Genomic DNA, 12,429 nt, shown 5'->3' with positions numbered 1-12,429 from the left:
GAATATATTTGCAGTATTTGTGCTCATTCTGGAAAGTTCGGTATCTCTTACAAGGCGTTCTCCCAGTACTTCTGACAGCAGTGGAAGGCCAATTAATCTTTTTTTCAGTCAGTTCCCCCTTCTCATTATTTTCTCTCTGGCTTGCGACGCTGTGCCTTTCTACCATGCTGCAGCAATTGTCCTCATCATGATTAGAATTGGTATCACTACCAGGGAGCTACATGTGCTGGAGGTGGCATGGGCCTCCTCACCTCATTTTTAATAGACAAGGAGCAAGTAAAATAGCAAGTATCTTGTCGACCAGGAATGTAACAAAAGAACATACAAGAACCATACACCTCTTTAAAAAAATTTTTTTTTAATGTTTATTATTTTTGAGAGAGAGAGACAGAGAGCAATCAGGGAAGGGGCAGAGAGTGAGGGAGACACAGAATCTGAAGCAGGCTCCAGGCTCTGAGCTGTCAGCACAGAGGCTGATGTGGGGCTCGAACTCACAGACCGTGAGATCATGACCTGAGCTGTAGTCGGCCACCCAACCGACTGAGTCACCCAGGCACCCCAAGAACCATACACCTATTTAAAAAGAACAATACCAGATTACTTTTTTTTTTTTTTTTTTTTTTTTAACTATCTAGTCAGTTAAATTATCCGGCTGCACTCCTCTGGACCTCAGCTCCTGGGGGAAATCCCTCTGGGTTGATATGCACCTTCACTTTTTTTTTCTACTGAGCCTTAGAGACAAGTGTTCATCCTAATGCTGCATCCTGAGCTGTACTATAAATTAAAATCTACCCTTCCCTGATAGCAATGCTCCCCTGGAAGCTCTCCTAAGAGGTGACCTTTACTCTCTCAGGCTCTGAGAACTTAAGTTCTTAAGGAGCCCTGAGCTACAAGCAATATCCTGCCTCCATCCCCAGTGCTGCTCATCCTCTTGTAGAGAGTTCTTCCTTCTTTGAGATTCCTGCTGTTCCGCTTATCCCCCACACCTGCTGCGGTCCTTGACTGACTTCCTTCAGTACGATTTTGGCCCTTCTTCTCTGATCACCCAATTTTTCCCACATTCCTGGCAGATTTCCTCATCCATATGGATGATGTGTCTAGTCCAGGGACTCCCATCCTCCACTGCCTTCTCGTCCCCTGCACCTCGTCCACAGTCCCACTCTGGAAAAGGCCCCAACATCACACTCACCAAATCAAGCACCACCTTTCTGATCTTCCAGCTTGCATGTTGCCCTATCCCTAATCTAACGTTCTTATTTAACCACACTGTACCTCCAATAATCTCTGACCTTTTATTTCTTCCATATTCATTAGCCCCTTTTGCTCTCCCAAGCAAGCAAAAATTCATTATCTTTTGTCCACTCTCTTCACAAAACCCCAAACTTGCTTGCCATCTCCTATCCCCTGCCACACTCAAGTGGAAAGAAACCAAACCTGAATGAATGCAACAGTTCACTGCTCCACATTTCCAAGGAGATGGTACCAGTATAAATTCCCAATCACGGACCCTGCTGGGCCTTCGGTGCTGGAGTTATGCAGTCAACTTGCTCAGTCCCTCTAGTTCTATTTCAGATCTCTGCTCTCCTCAAATCTCTATTCCCTGCCTCTGGCCCCAGAAGATGACCTCACATCCTGCTTAAAAGAAAAACTAGGTGCTCTCAGATGCCAATGGCCTCCCATTTCTGCTGCCAAGCCATATTCATCCTTCGAATGTGGAGGTCGCTCCTCCAATTTAAATTCAGGGCCACCTCATCTGCCTATTCTAAATCTCATCCCCTCCCCCCTTCTCAGAATATACAGTGGACACTCCTTTTCTTCCACCTTCTTCTCAATATCTTCCACTCTACTGCATCCTATCTTAAAACTGTCACTTGACCCAATTCTTCACTCTAGTTCCTTTCTCATGTCTCTACTTTCTGACAAAATCTCTCAAAACTGTTACATATACACATTGCTGCCTTTCCTCACCTCCTCCTCAACTCACTCCAGGCTGGTGTTTGTTCCCTCCACTCCACCTAAATGGATCTCACTATGATCCTCAGTGACGTCTTCATTGCTAAATCGAATGGACACTTCTCAATCTTTAATCACCTCAACCTCTCAACTGCATGTTACACATCTGACCATTCTCTTTTATGGAAATGTATTCTTCCCTTCATTTCCAAAACTCTGACCTGCTTTGGTGTCCTTCATAGCTCCAGCTCTCCAGCCTCTCTCATTCCCCTTCATCATCTCATCTGCCTCTGTCTAACCATCAGAAGTTTTTGTGAGCTCAATGTGATGTGAACCAAGTTTCCATCCTAGGCCCCCTTCTCCTCTCAGTTTACATTTCTCCTTGGATGATCTCACCTGCTCCCTTGGTTTCTATTACCATCCACAACGTATGGATTCCAAATTTACACCCCAACTCTAGTTCTGTACTCTGAACTCCAGGCTTGATGTCTCTGCTAATAGAAGAAACTTTAAACTCAACATGGCCAAAATTAATTCATGACCATAGCCTCCGATCCTTTAGCCTCTCTTTTATTCCTGCACTGTTCCTTATCACAGTGCATGGCAACGGTGATCATTCAGTTCCTCAATCTAACTATTTAGGAACCAGCCTTGAGACCGACCAACCTGTCCTTCATTCACCCATATCCAATCGGTCATCATGTTTTTTTTCTTCACTGCCCTTAAATATCTTTCAAGACCATCAACTCTGTCTTTTCCACCATGTTCCCCATCCAAACTGCCACCATCTACTGCCTGGTCTCCCACACAACTACTCTTCTTTCCTGAGTCTAAACCATTCTGACAGAATCTAAACTGCAGCCAGTGAGAGCTTTCTAAAAACAATACACTGGCCACATCACTGTCCCGCTTAAAGTCACCCCTCTTTTCTCGTAGCATAAAGATTAAAATCCTGAGGATGGCCCTCGCCTACCCTGTAAGCTCCACCTTGTGATACACTCTGCCTTCCTCTTGTGTGTCTCAGCCTCACTGATCTCCTTTTTAGTTCTAGGGACATACTCTGAGCCTTCTCACCTGCCCTGGCTTCAAGGACCCTCTCACTTCTTACCTCTATACTTCGACTAGCTAGGGCCTATTCATCCTCTAAATCTGAGCTTAAATTTCACTATGTTAAGAAAAAGACCTAGACCCTCCCGAATAGGTCTGATTTCCCTGTTGTATGCTCTCTTTACTTATCACTTAACTAAACTGCAAATAAGTAATGTCATTCTCCCTCATTAAAATGGATGTTACATGAAGCATATATAGGTTTGGGGTCTTTCTTATTCACCCGTATATCCCTCCACTTGACATTGTGCCTTGACCAGAGTGTCTGCTCAATAATGACATTTTGGAAGTATGAATGAATAAAAGTTTCCATACCTTTGAATTTGCTGCCTGCATGCCCTCCCCTTCTTATCCATCTGGCAAATGTTTACCCATTCCTTAAGTCTCAGCTTCGACATGGTTCCCTTTAAAGCCTTATTTAAGAGTCAAAGCCTCCCCTGATAAGTGTTCTAGGACCTGCAGGTGGACGGAAATGTTCCTTTCCCGTACTTTCATCTCACTGTCCTATTCTCCTCACTTCTGCTGCTGCCTCTGACCATCATACTCTCGCCTCCTCTTTTGTAAGTGCACCCTACTTATCCTTCAAGGGCACTGGCTCCAAGCAACCATCCCTAATAGGAAGAAGAATCTCTCTAGAGCAATTACCTATATCTTCTCCTGTTCAATTATCCCTTCCTGTCTTCTCTTTCCCACCGAGATATTCTACCCCATCTTATCTCTTATGTTCAGTTACTGCACCCTGGCCATGTCTCCTTCACAGTCACAGTATTTTGTCTTAACTCTCTCGTCCAGTTATTTCATCCTTTCTTATCTCTCTGCTCATTTATTGCATCCTGTATGATCTCTTCTGCCCAGTTATTCCATTCTGCCTTATCTTTCCCGCCCAGTTATTGCATCCTGTCTGATCTCTCCCATTTGTTTTTGCACCCTGTATTATCTCGCCTGCTCATTTATTGCATCCTGTCTTCTCTTCCCCTCATTTATCGCATGTTTTCTTATCTCTCCTCTTCCATTACTGTATCCTACCTTGTCCTTCCCATTCAGTTATTGCATCCTGTCCTGTCTCTCTCTTTCCCTCTCATTTATTGCATGCTTTCTTGTCTCTCCCCTTCAATTACTGCATCTTGTCTTATCTATTCTGCTCAGATGTTCTATCCTGCCTCATGGCTCCTGTTCAGTTAATGCACCCTGTCTCTCTCTCCTCTTCAATTCTTGCAATCTGTCTGATCTCCCCTGTTACCCAAGGAAATTCCAGAATTTAGATTGATTAGTCTGGTTTACTCATTTAAAGAAAAAGAGTTGTATTTATTCACATTTTACTTCTGAATTTTGCCCAACTACAATATATATTTAGGGAAAAAATAGTTTCTTAAAACTTTTCTCTTACTTTCAACACCTTCAAAACCAATGGGCAACTGTCTACACAGTGACATTTATAGAAATGCAAAACATCCACAAACAACCAGCACAGGAATACTAAAAGATTTACTTCATTTCCCCTACACAACTGCCTCTTACTTCTTTACAATTCTCTCTTGTTGATACCCTGCCACTTGGGAATATAATATGTTCTCCTCCTACCAGTACTTCCAATTGTGTAGACTATACCAGCTATCAGCACGATGGCAACACTTTATTGGTACTTGTTTTCTGGAATAGGAAACTTAGCACCATACGTAAGACTTGAACAGAAAAACAATCCTAGACGTGTGTCTTGCTGTCTAACTGGAACTAAGAAGGACAGAGAATTTGAAAAGATTTAAGTTAAAATTAGATTTGTCCCACTGATTTATTTTTATTATAGTTCACCAATACATGGGAAAATAGATTGTCAAATATTAATTATTAATGTTGCCTGCATGGTGGGGACAGCACATGACTTCTTACACATAAGAGTAGGAATGTCAGCTAATACTGGCAGGGAGCAAGAGTGAGCCAAACAACTACATACCAAGCCCTGGGAATCAGGGAGGCCCTAAAGAATGAAAGAGAATAATTAGAAAGAGCTGAATGATTCTGCCTCCCCATTCTTTTCCCATCTAGACTTGCTTCCCCAGGAATCTGTGTGCATCTGAGTTAATTTTAACATCTAGTAGGTGCTCCTGTATTCACTCTATTCAAGGAAGTGGAAAGGTGTAGACGGCTAGAAGGGGTGGGTGATAAGCGAGCAAAACTTACATGTTGTGTAGGGACAAATTATTGATGTGCTCCCAAGACAGAATTTCTGAAAAACATCTTCAAGGCTCTCCCTACATGCTGTGGCACAGAAAACACAAGTCTCTACATTTCTCTATCTCTTTAGCATCATGTACTTTGCATAGATTTGTGTATCATGGGGTAGTTTGCTTATGGCATCCTGGTTTTGGATACGCTGGCTTCTGGTGGGCAAGGTTATGGCATGTTCAACAACAGGACAACATAACACCACATGCAGTTCTCATAAAATGCAGCTTTCACAAAATGTCAATCAGTAATTTGACGGGAGGTCTCTCATTTATCATTCTGTTAGCTGTTTACTTCTGGCATAGCTTTTATTGTGTCAGTAAAATCACTAAATAAATGTGGAATCTCAGAGTTGGAAGGGACTCTAGAGGCTGTAGAGCTGGTGACTAGGTGACAGTCTCGGGGGCGGCCCTGCCTGGGCCGAGTCTCCGCTCCACCACACACACTAGCTATGTGATCCTGGGCAATTTATTGAACCAGACTGCAGCTCAGTCCCTTTTCAGTAGACAGCATAATGGCATTTTCTACTCTTGAAGTTTGCATGAGGATCAAATGAGGCAATGCAAATCAAATACTGAGAATATACACGTGGCTCTTGGTAGACACTGAAGATACGGACCTATTTTTCCTTCACTCACTTCCCCACAATTGTCCCTGCTTGGAATGCTCTTCATTCAGATCTCTTCAGAGGTAATTCTTTCGCATGATTCAAGTCTTGGTTCAAAGAAGTCTATCTTGCTTGCCACACCAGTGTGGCCCCCTGCCTACAGTAATCTCTACCTTGTTACTCTAACTTACACTTCTTACAGCACGTCACATAGAATAAAAAATACATCTTTAACTTTTTTTTGAATGAATTCATTGTATCCACCACCCCCTTCCATCAAAATGTCAATTCCAAGAGAGCACGGACTTCTTTTTTTTAACTCTTGTATGTCTGCCCAATAAATACCAATTAAATGAATAAATACCACTATGGAAAGCATTTCTGTACATAATAATGAGTAAAAAACCAAGTTGAAGACCATCAGTATATATAATCCCATTTATATAGATAAATAAATATATATATATATATATATACACACATATATATACATATATATACATACACCCTATACATTTATATACAAATATGATATATTTGTATATAATACACTATATATTTGCATGTGTAGAAAATTAGCTCTGGGGAATAGTTTGAGGTAGCTGAGTATATAGTCATCACTGCCCTTGTCATGATCAAGATCTGTACATTCACAAAAATCTCAACCTCAAGCATCCCATTCAGTCTCTGCACAAATTACCAAAGCATACAAGGAGAAATAAATAATCTGAATAGATGCACATCTATTAAGGAAATTGAATCAATAATTAATTAGCTTCTAAAACAGAAATCATCAGGTTCAGATAATTTCACTGGTGAATTCTACCTAAGATTTAAGGAAAAATAGTATCAATTCTCCACAATGTCTTCAAGAAAAAAGCAGAGGCAGCATTTTCTAACTCATTCTATGGGGCCAGAATGACCTTACTATCAAAACCAGATAAAGATATTATAAGAAAGAAAAACTAGTTCAGTGTCTCTTATGAACATCGATGCAAAATTCCCCAACAAAATATTAGCAAATCAAATCCCACCACATATGAAATAATCACACATCACCACCAAGCGGGATTCATTCCATTCAATCTCTAATACCGCCTCTTCTTCCAGCTCACCTACTCCAGATATCCCATCATCTCCATTGACCCCTACCACTTTTTCATTGTTCTGATATGTTCTTTCACCTCCTTCTTTAACCAGGCTTAAATTTCATGGCCCAACATTATAATAACTCACTCGAAAAGATTCTTAACTCCGTTGGCCTTCTCTCTAGATTTCACTTGCCTGACAAAGTCTCACTTTGGTTAAACCCAGATTCTCTATGGCTACATCCGAGCATCTGAACTTGCTGGAGAAAAACAGATCCGCTAACCTGGTCTCACTTTAACTACAAGATTATAACTCAGTACTCCTGGGTGAGCCTCTCCCTCTTCAAAGAGAACACGTCACACCTTCTCTCTGTATACCCACTACATCTCCTTCAACTGCCCTCACTCTCAGCCAGTGACCTTGCCTCATACTTCACTGAAGAAACAGAAGCAAGCAAATAGGAACCCCCTCATCTTCCCACCATCAAATCTATCAGCTAACCTGCATCTCGCTCTCACTCTCCGTCTTCTTTCCTAACCCTAACCCTTGTCCATGTTCCCATCAGAGCCTCTGGACTCCAGTCCCCCTTGCCTTGCCGCTCACAATAATTCCCTCTTCTCCTGTGTCATCAGTTTGTCTTAACTCTACAGAATCCTCCTTATTAACACAAATATGCTTAGTCTCTCGCCTTTTTTAACAAACTTTCCCTGGACCCCATGTCTGCCCCCAGGCATCACTGTATTTATTAGCTACCCTTCTCAACAATCCTTTTGTTCTCTGGCTTTTGTTATGGGACATAATACTTGCCCCTAGCTGTTGAATCACCCCCAGGTTTTGTTCTCAGAGAACACAGGTACTATAAAACAAAGGCTGCTGTGTCCCTTCCAGATTCTAAATTCCTGACCCTCAAAATCCATAGGCATGATAAAATGTTTGTTTTAGGCCATCATCTGGGGCAGTATGGTAAGTCAGCCACACTAACAGGAACACGGCCCAAGCCACCATTATGATCCATCTACACTGTGGCAGTGAGTAGCCTGCTGCCTCTCCTTGGCCTCCCCTTGCTGCCCTGCAATCTACATTCAACACAGGCACCAGAGAGGTTCTTTTAAATCTTCAGCCCCCCTTCCTAAAATTCTCCTCTGGCTCTCCATCTCATTCAGATTAAAAACGAAGTCCTGACATGGTCTCACAAGCTCCTATGTTAACTGACCCTTCCCACTCCGTCTGCCGCCACACTACCCCCTTGTCCCCTGACAGTGTGCTTCTGTTTCAGGCTTCTTCACTGATCCTTCAACACTTTAGGGTACTCCAGCCTCAGGACCTTTACATTTTCTGTTCCCTCTGTCTGAAATATTCTTCTTCTACATACCCACATTGCTTGTTTCTTAACTTCCCTCAAGCTTCTATTCAAATGTCTGTCACCTTCCATGAAAAGCCTTCCAAGATCACCCACCTTGGTACAGTTCTCCCTTCCCCCTTACTCGGTTTTATTGTCCCTTTTAGCATGTAGTATCGTCTGGCGTACTACATACTGACTTCTTTGTCTGTGTATGTCCACCCCCATTGACTGAAGCATGAGCTTGGCCAGTTTGGGTAATTTATTAGTACACAGTGGACATTTAGTATGTGTAGAGTAGAAAAGCGAGTGAATGGCTCTACCCACACCCTGGAACGAGAATTCTGCACAGTGCTATAAACTGACTTAAAATGAATATGCAACTTCTCTTCAACAGTGATGACCCATTGGGAGTCCCAGACAAATTTTTAAAAAGACAAACAACAAATGTGACTTGCCGAATCTCAAGGGGTTTCATTGAGGCTGTGTTGCTATGCCGGATACCACAGAAGCTAGGACTGGGTGCCAACTATAATTTTTGGACAAAATTCATCTAATAAAACCATAAAACAACAATAATAATCTTGTTCGCTGACATTTCCTAGCCACCACCTCTCTGCGGTCCTTTACTACCATCTGGACTCCCTGGGTACATTCAGGAGTGTCAGCATGTCATTGTGACCTTTACTTGGAATTACAAAATGTCTGCTTCAGCAGCCCCTGGTGACACTGTTCTAAGCATCTTACATATGTGTAGGTATGTGTGTGTGGGTATATGTCTGTGGGTGTGTATATTTAAGAATTAAGTGATTATATATAACCTCCAATAATAATCATCTGTAATGCCTTTATTACTCATAAAGGCAGTTTATACTATAGATTATTTACATAGCCTAATTTAATTCATACAACTCTATAAGATAAAGGGAATCTCGGGTTTTCACTAAATTTATGCTTTTAGTAGATGAAGGAGTCCAAGATCACAGAATCCTATAACATTTCCAAATCTGCAAGGATAATGGGGGGACACACAAGGGAGAAGCTCTTATCCAAACTGCTTAAACACAGCATCCAAATCACAAAGAACCACACAGATACAAGAAGGCTTAACACTGTTTTCCTGTATTTCCTGTTCACACAGTCCTTAGAGACGCAGGTATAAGGGAAAGGCCTCTCCCTCATTCAGCGCTGCTACTCTTCTGTCCTTGTCCAAGCTCTGCAAGTTTCTCTGACCCATTCCTGGTGGTCTATGCCAGTCTCCACAAGACCCCTGCCCCGTTTCAGAGCTTTCAAGATCTGGATGATCAGTCGGTCTCTGCAGTTTGTCAAAGCTCTGTGTTTTAGGTACAGTCCTCATTAGCTATAGTTGCATAACTCAGCCTGTGTCTTGGTCCCATCCACAGTGTCTTCTTCTATCTTTTAGTTCTAAAAGTGGTGGGTGTGCTTGATAATATAGTTATTATGTCTAGAATTTAGGTACCAAGTTCCAAAAGAAGTAAAAATAAATGAGTTATGAAAATCTTAACATAGAAAAAAATCAGAAGACATTTCCTCTTTCTTAGACCCCCAACATTTTGTGTACATTGCTGAACTTCTGAGACTCATTTCCACAGAGATTTTTTAGAAAATAAAAATGTCTGCCTTCCACAGGATTGTATCAAAAGAAATTTAAAAAAAGTATAAAAGATTCAGTCTGTTAATGTGTTAAAGAGAAAATTCTAACTCAATAGGATGCATAAAAATAGTGATCACATTAATCAGTAATTTAAGCTAGCAGATGATAGTAAAAAATATCACATCGGATCTCAGGGACACACTTAGAGTAGATAGATTTCCCGTCATATTCGGCAACAGCTGTGTATGTGGCAAAACCACCAAAACCCAATTTGCAAGTATCATGGGCATATGGCATACTCCCACTCATCTTCTCAATCCACAAGAGTTTTGTGGATACCACGTCTTTCCTCCCACCTTAAATCAAAGTATGTAGTACCCACCTCATTAGGGCTACAGCTAGTCATGAGGATTTGCCCGTGAACTAGGGACGCATGTCTGTGTCTCCTTCCATTATGCAGGGGAAACACGCGTGAACATCACACGGCATCCTGGTGTCCCCTCAGTGAAAACAAATGAGCTGGACGTAGCCATGGCAAGTTCTTCAGAAAAGGAACAGAAGTGTTTATATCTGTTCTAAATCCCTTACGATGCCTGCACTGGTCTACCGCCACTGCCTAACCTGACAATTCGTTTTCTCCATCACGTTTAGCTTTTCAGACTTTAAAAGCATCTATCGCCAGTGTTTCTAAAATCGGGACCCAGGCTAGGAATTTTCTGCCTTAATATCCATCACTCACTGCTTCCAAAGACAGTGTCAGATCTAAAATTCATCCCAGCTCCTTAATGGCTTTAAGTGCTAAAAACCAATTAGTCCTAAGTTCCTCACATCCAGCTCGTTCTGTCAGACCAACTTTAGAGGCAGGAGAGTAAGTGGGGGCCTGGCTTTGAACTCCATGGTGAATGATGTAACAGCAAAGCTGGAGAAACAGCCTTAGAAGCCCTGAATCCCTGTCCCCTATCAAATGCCTATAAAGAACTCTAGGTTATCCTCTGTCAAATTATTTATAGGTGACAAGAAATATTTCTAATTATATCCATTCACAGCCACAGTCAGTGAATATTGTGCAAAGAGATTTGCCAAAAACGGTTTTGCCAAGTAGGTTCCAGTTCGGACAGCTGAGGTGGCAGCTTGTGCTTGCAGAACAGTCTCTATAAAAGTGGAGCCCACATGCCTTGGTCCCGTCCTTCTTCAAAATTCCTCAAGGTATGTATACGTGGAGGGCATCTGGCTGGTTCTACAGTCCTGGTGGTGAGGACCATTCACTTAAGGGAGATGGCTACTCTTTCCAAATTTTAATTTTTCTTTCCACCATTCCTAAGAATGACACGGTACACAATATAGTTACTTGTATTTTGTGATTAAGTAGAAAAAAGAAGAATCTACATTCTCTTAGTTTTTTTTTTCTTTCAACAGTAGTTGTCTGCTTTGAGCCTGCCACCGTCTTCATCTGGTAACACACGAGGTAAGAGTGATTTATTACTGCACTCTAAACAACAAAGGGATCTCTACTGCTAAGTCCTAAAGAGCTACCATTTTATTTCCTGGTTTAGTGATGGGAATAAGGTAATACAAGGAGCAGCTGTTCTTTAAAAATGGCTTCGCGTAAAATATTGACTTTTCAGACCACTTACCCACGTGAAATTTAATGACTAGTCTCCTTCATGTGCTGTTAGCACTTCAGAAAGAATGCCAACAATCACGTGTAATATTCTAATGTGGACTGCTGGTCCAACTTAACCAGGAAAGCTGTATTATAGAGACCATTTGGTAAAATCAACAACGCGTTGGTCGCGGAGTCGAAATTTCCAGGTGCCAATCCAGGCTTTTCATGGGCTCTGGCTGCCCGAGGGAAGCCAGTTGGTTTTATGTGTCTTTAAATACAGTGTACCGCGGTGGAATTAGCACTGGCCCTGGACGTAGGGGAACAGGGCTCGTACCCCAGCCCCGCCGTCACACCTCTGTGGTGCTGCGTGACCCCTTCACCTTTCTGGGTCTTCCTTTCCTTATCAGTAAAATGAGGACGCCACATTCTAGGTGACTGCTGAGGTACTTCCCAGCTCTTGCCATCTATAACCTAAACCAGTCGTTTTCAAGTTCTCCTCCACAGAATCAAAACATTCAATGGACCTCCCTCCGACCAACTCCACATGTTGGGACCTGTACTTTTAGTATTACGTTAGAAAGATACATAATGATGAAAAACAGCTACACATTTAATACATTTTTAATTAGTTTATATTTAATGGGAAGCTATAGTCACTTAGACTTTCTAACAGAAAACACTGTTTGATGATGTTGCTTGCTCAAACTTGAGGCAATTATCGCTGTGCAGATGGATTCAAGAGTCCCCTGCAACAACCCTGAGGATCCTTGGGGGCTTGTGACCCCACAGGTCAGGAAACCACTGATCTCAGACATGGGACGGCAAGGGTGACTTCCTTTCTGTGTTCGGTGAATACACCGCATTACAGTCATCTCTACGTGGTAGTGTGC

General features: G+C 42.1%; 1 protein-coding gene and 1 long non-coding RNA gene across 8 annotated transcripts in view; one reads left to right on the top strand and one right to left on the bottom strand.

The window, feature by feature from the left end:
• Positions 1-12,429, bottom strand: part of ADPRM (ADP-ribose/CDP-alcohol diphosphatase, manganese dependent) — a 578,681-nt gene that overhangs the window by 486,820 nt on the left and 79,432 nt on the right. The window lies entirely within an intron of this gene.
• On the top strand, positions 7,884-11,502 carry LOC123382117. The gene is made up of 4 exons (XR_006590022.1): positions 7,884-7,942; positions 8,924-9,075; positions 10,980-11,139; positions 11,350-11,502. It is a non-coding gene; the product is annotated as an uncharacterized LOC123382117 (long non-coding RNA).

This window comes from Felis catus, chromosome E1 (genome assembly GCF_018350175.1).
Source record: "Felis catus isolate Fca126 chromosome E1, F.catus_Fca126_mat1.0, whole genome shotgun sequence".
Classification (NCBI taxonomy): Eukaryota; Metazoa; Chordata; class Mammalia; order Carnivora; family Felidae; genus Felis; species Felis catus.
Note: the sequence above shows the minus strand (reverse complement) of the source record. Positions and strands in the feature narration are given on the sequence as shown.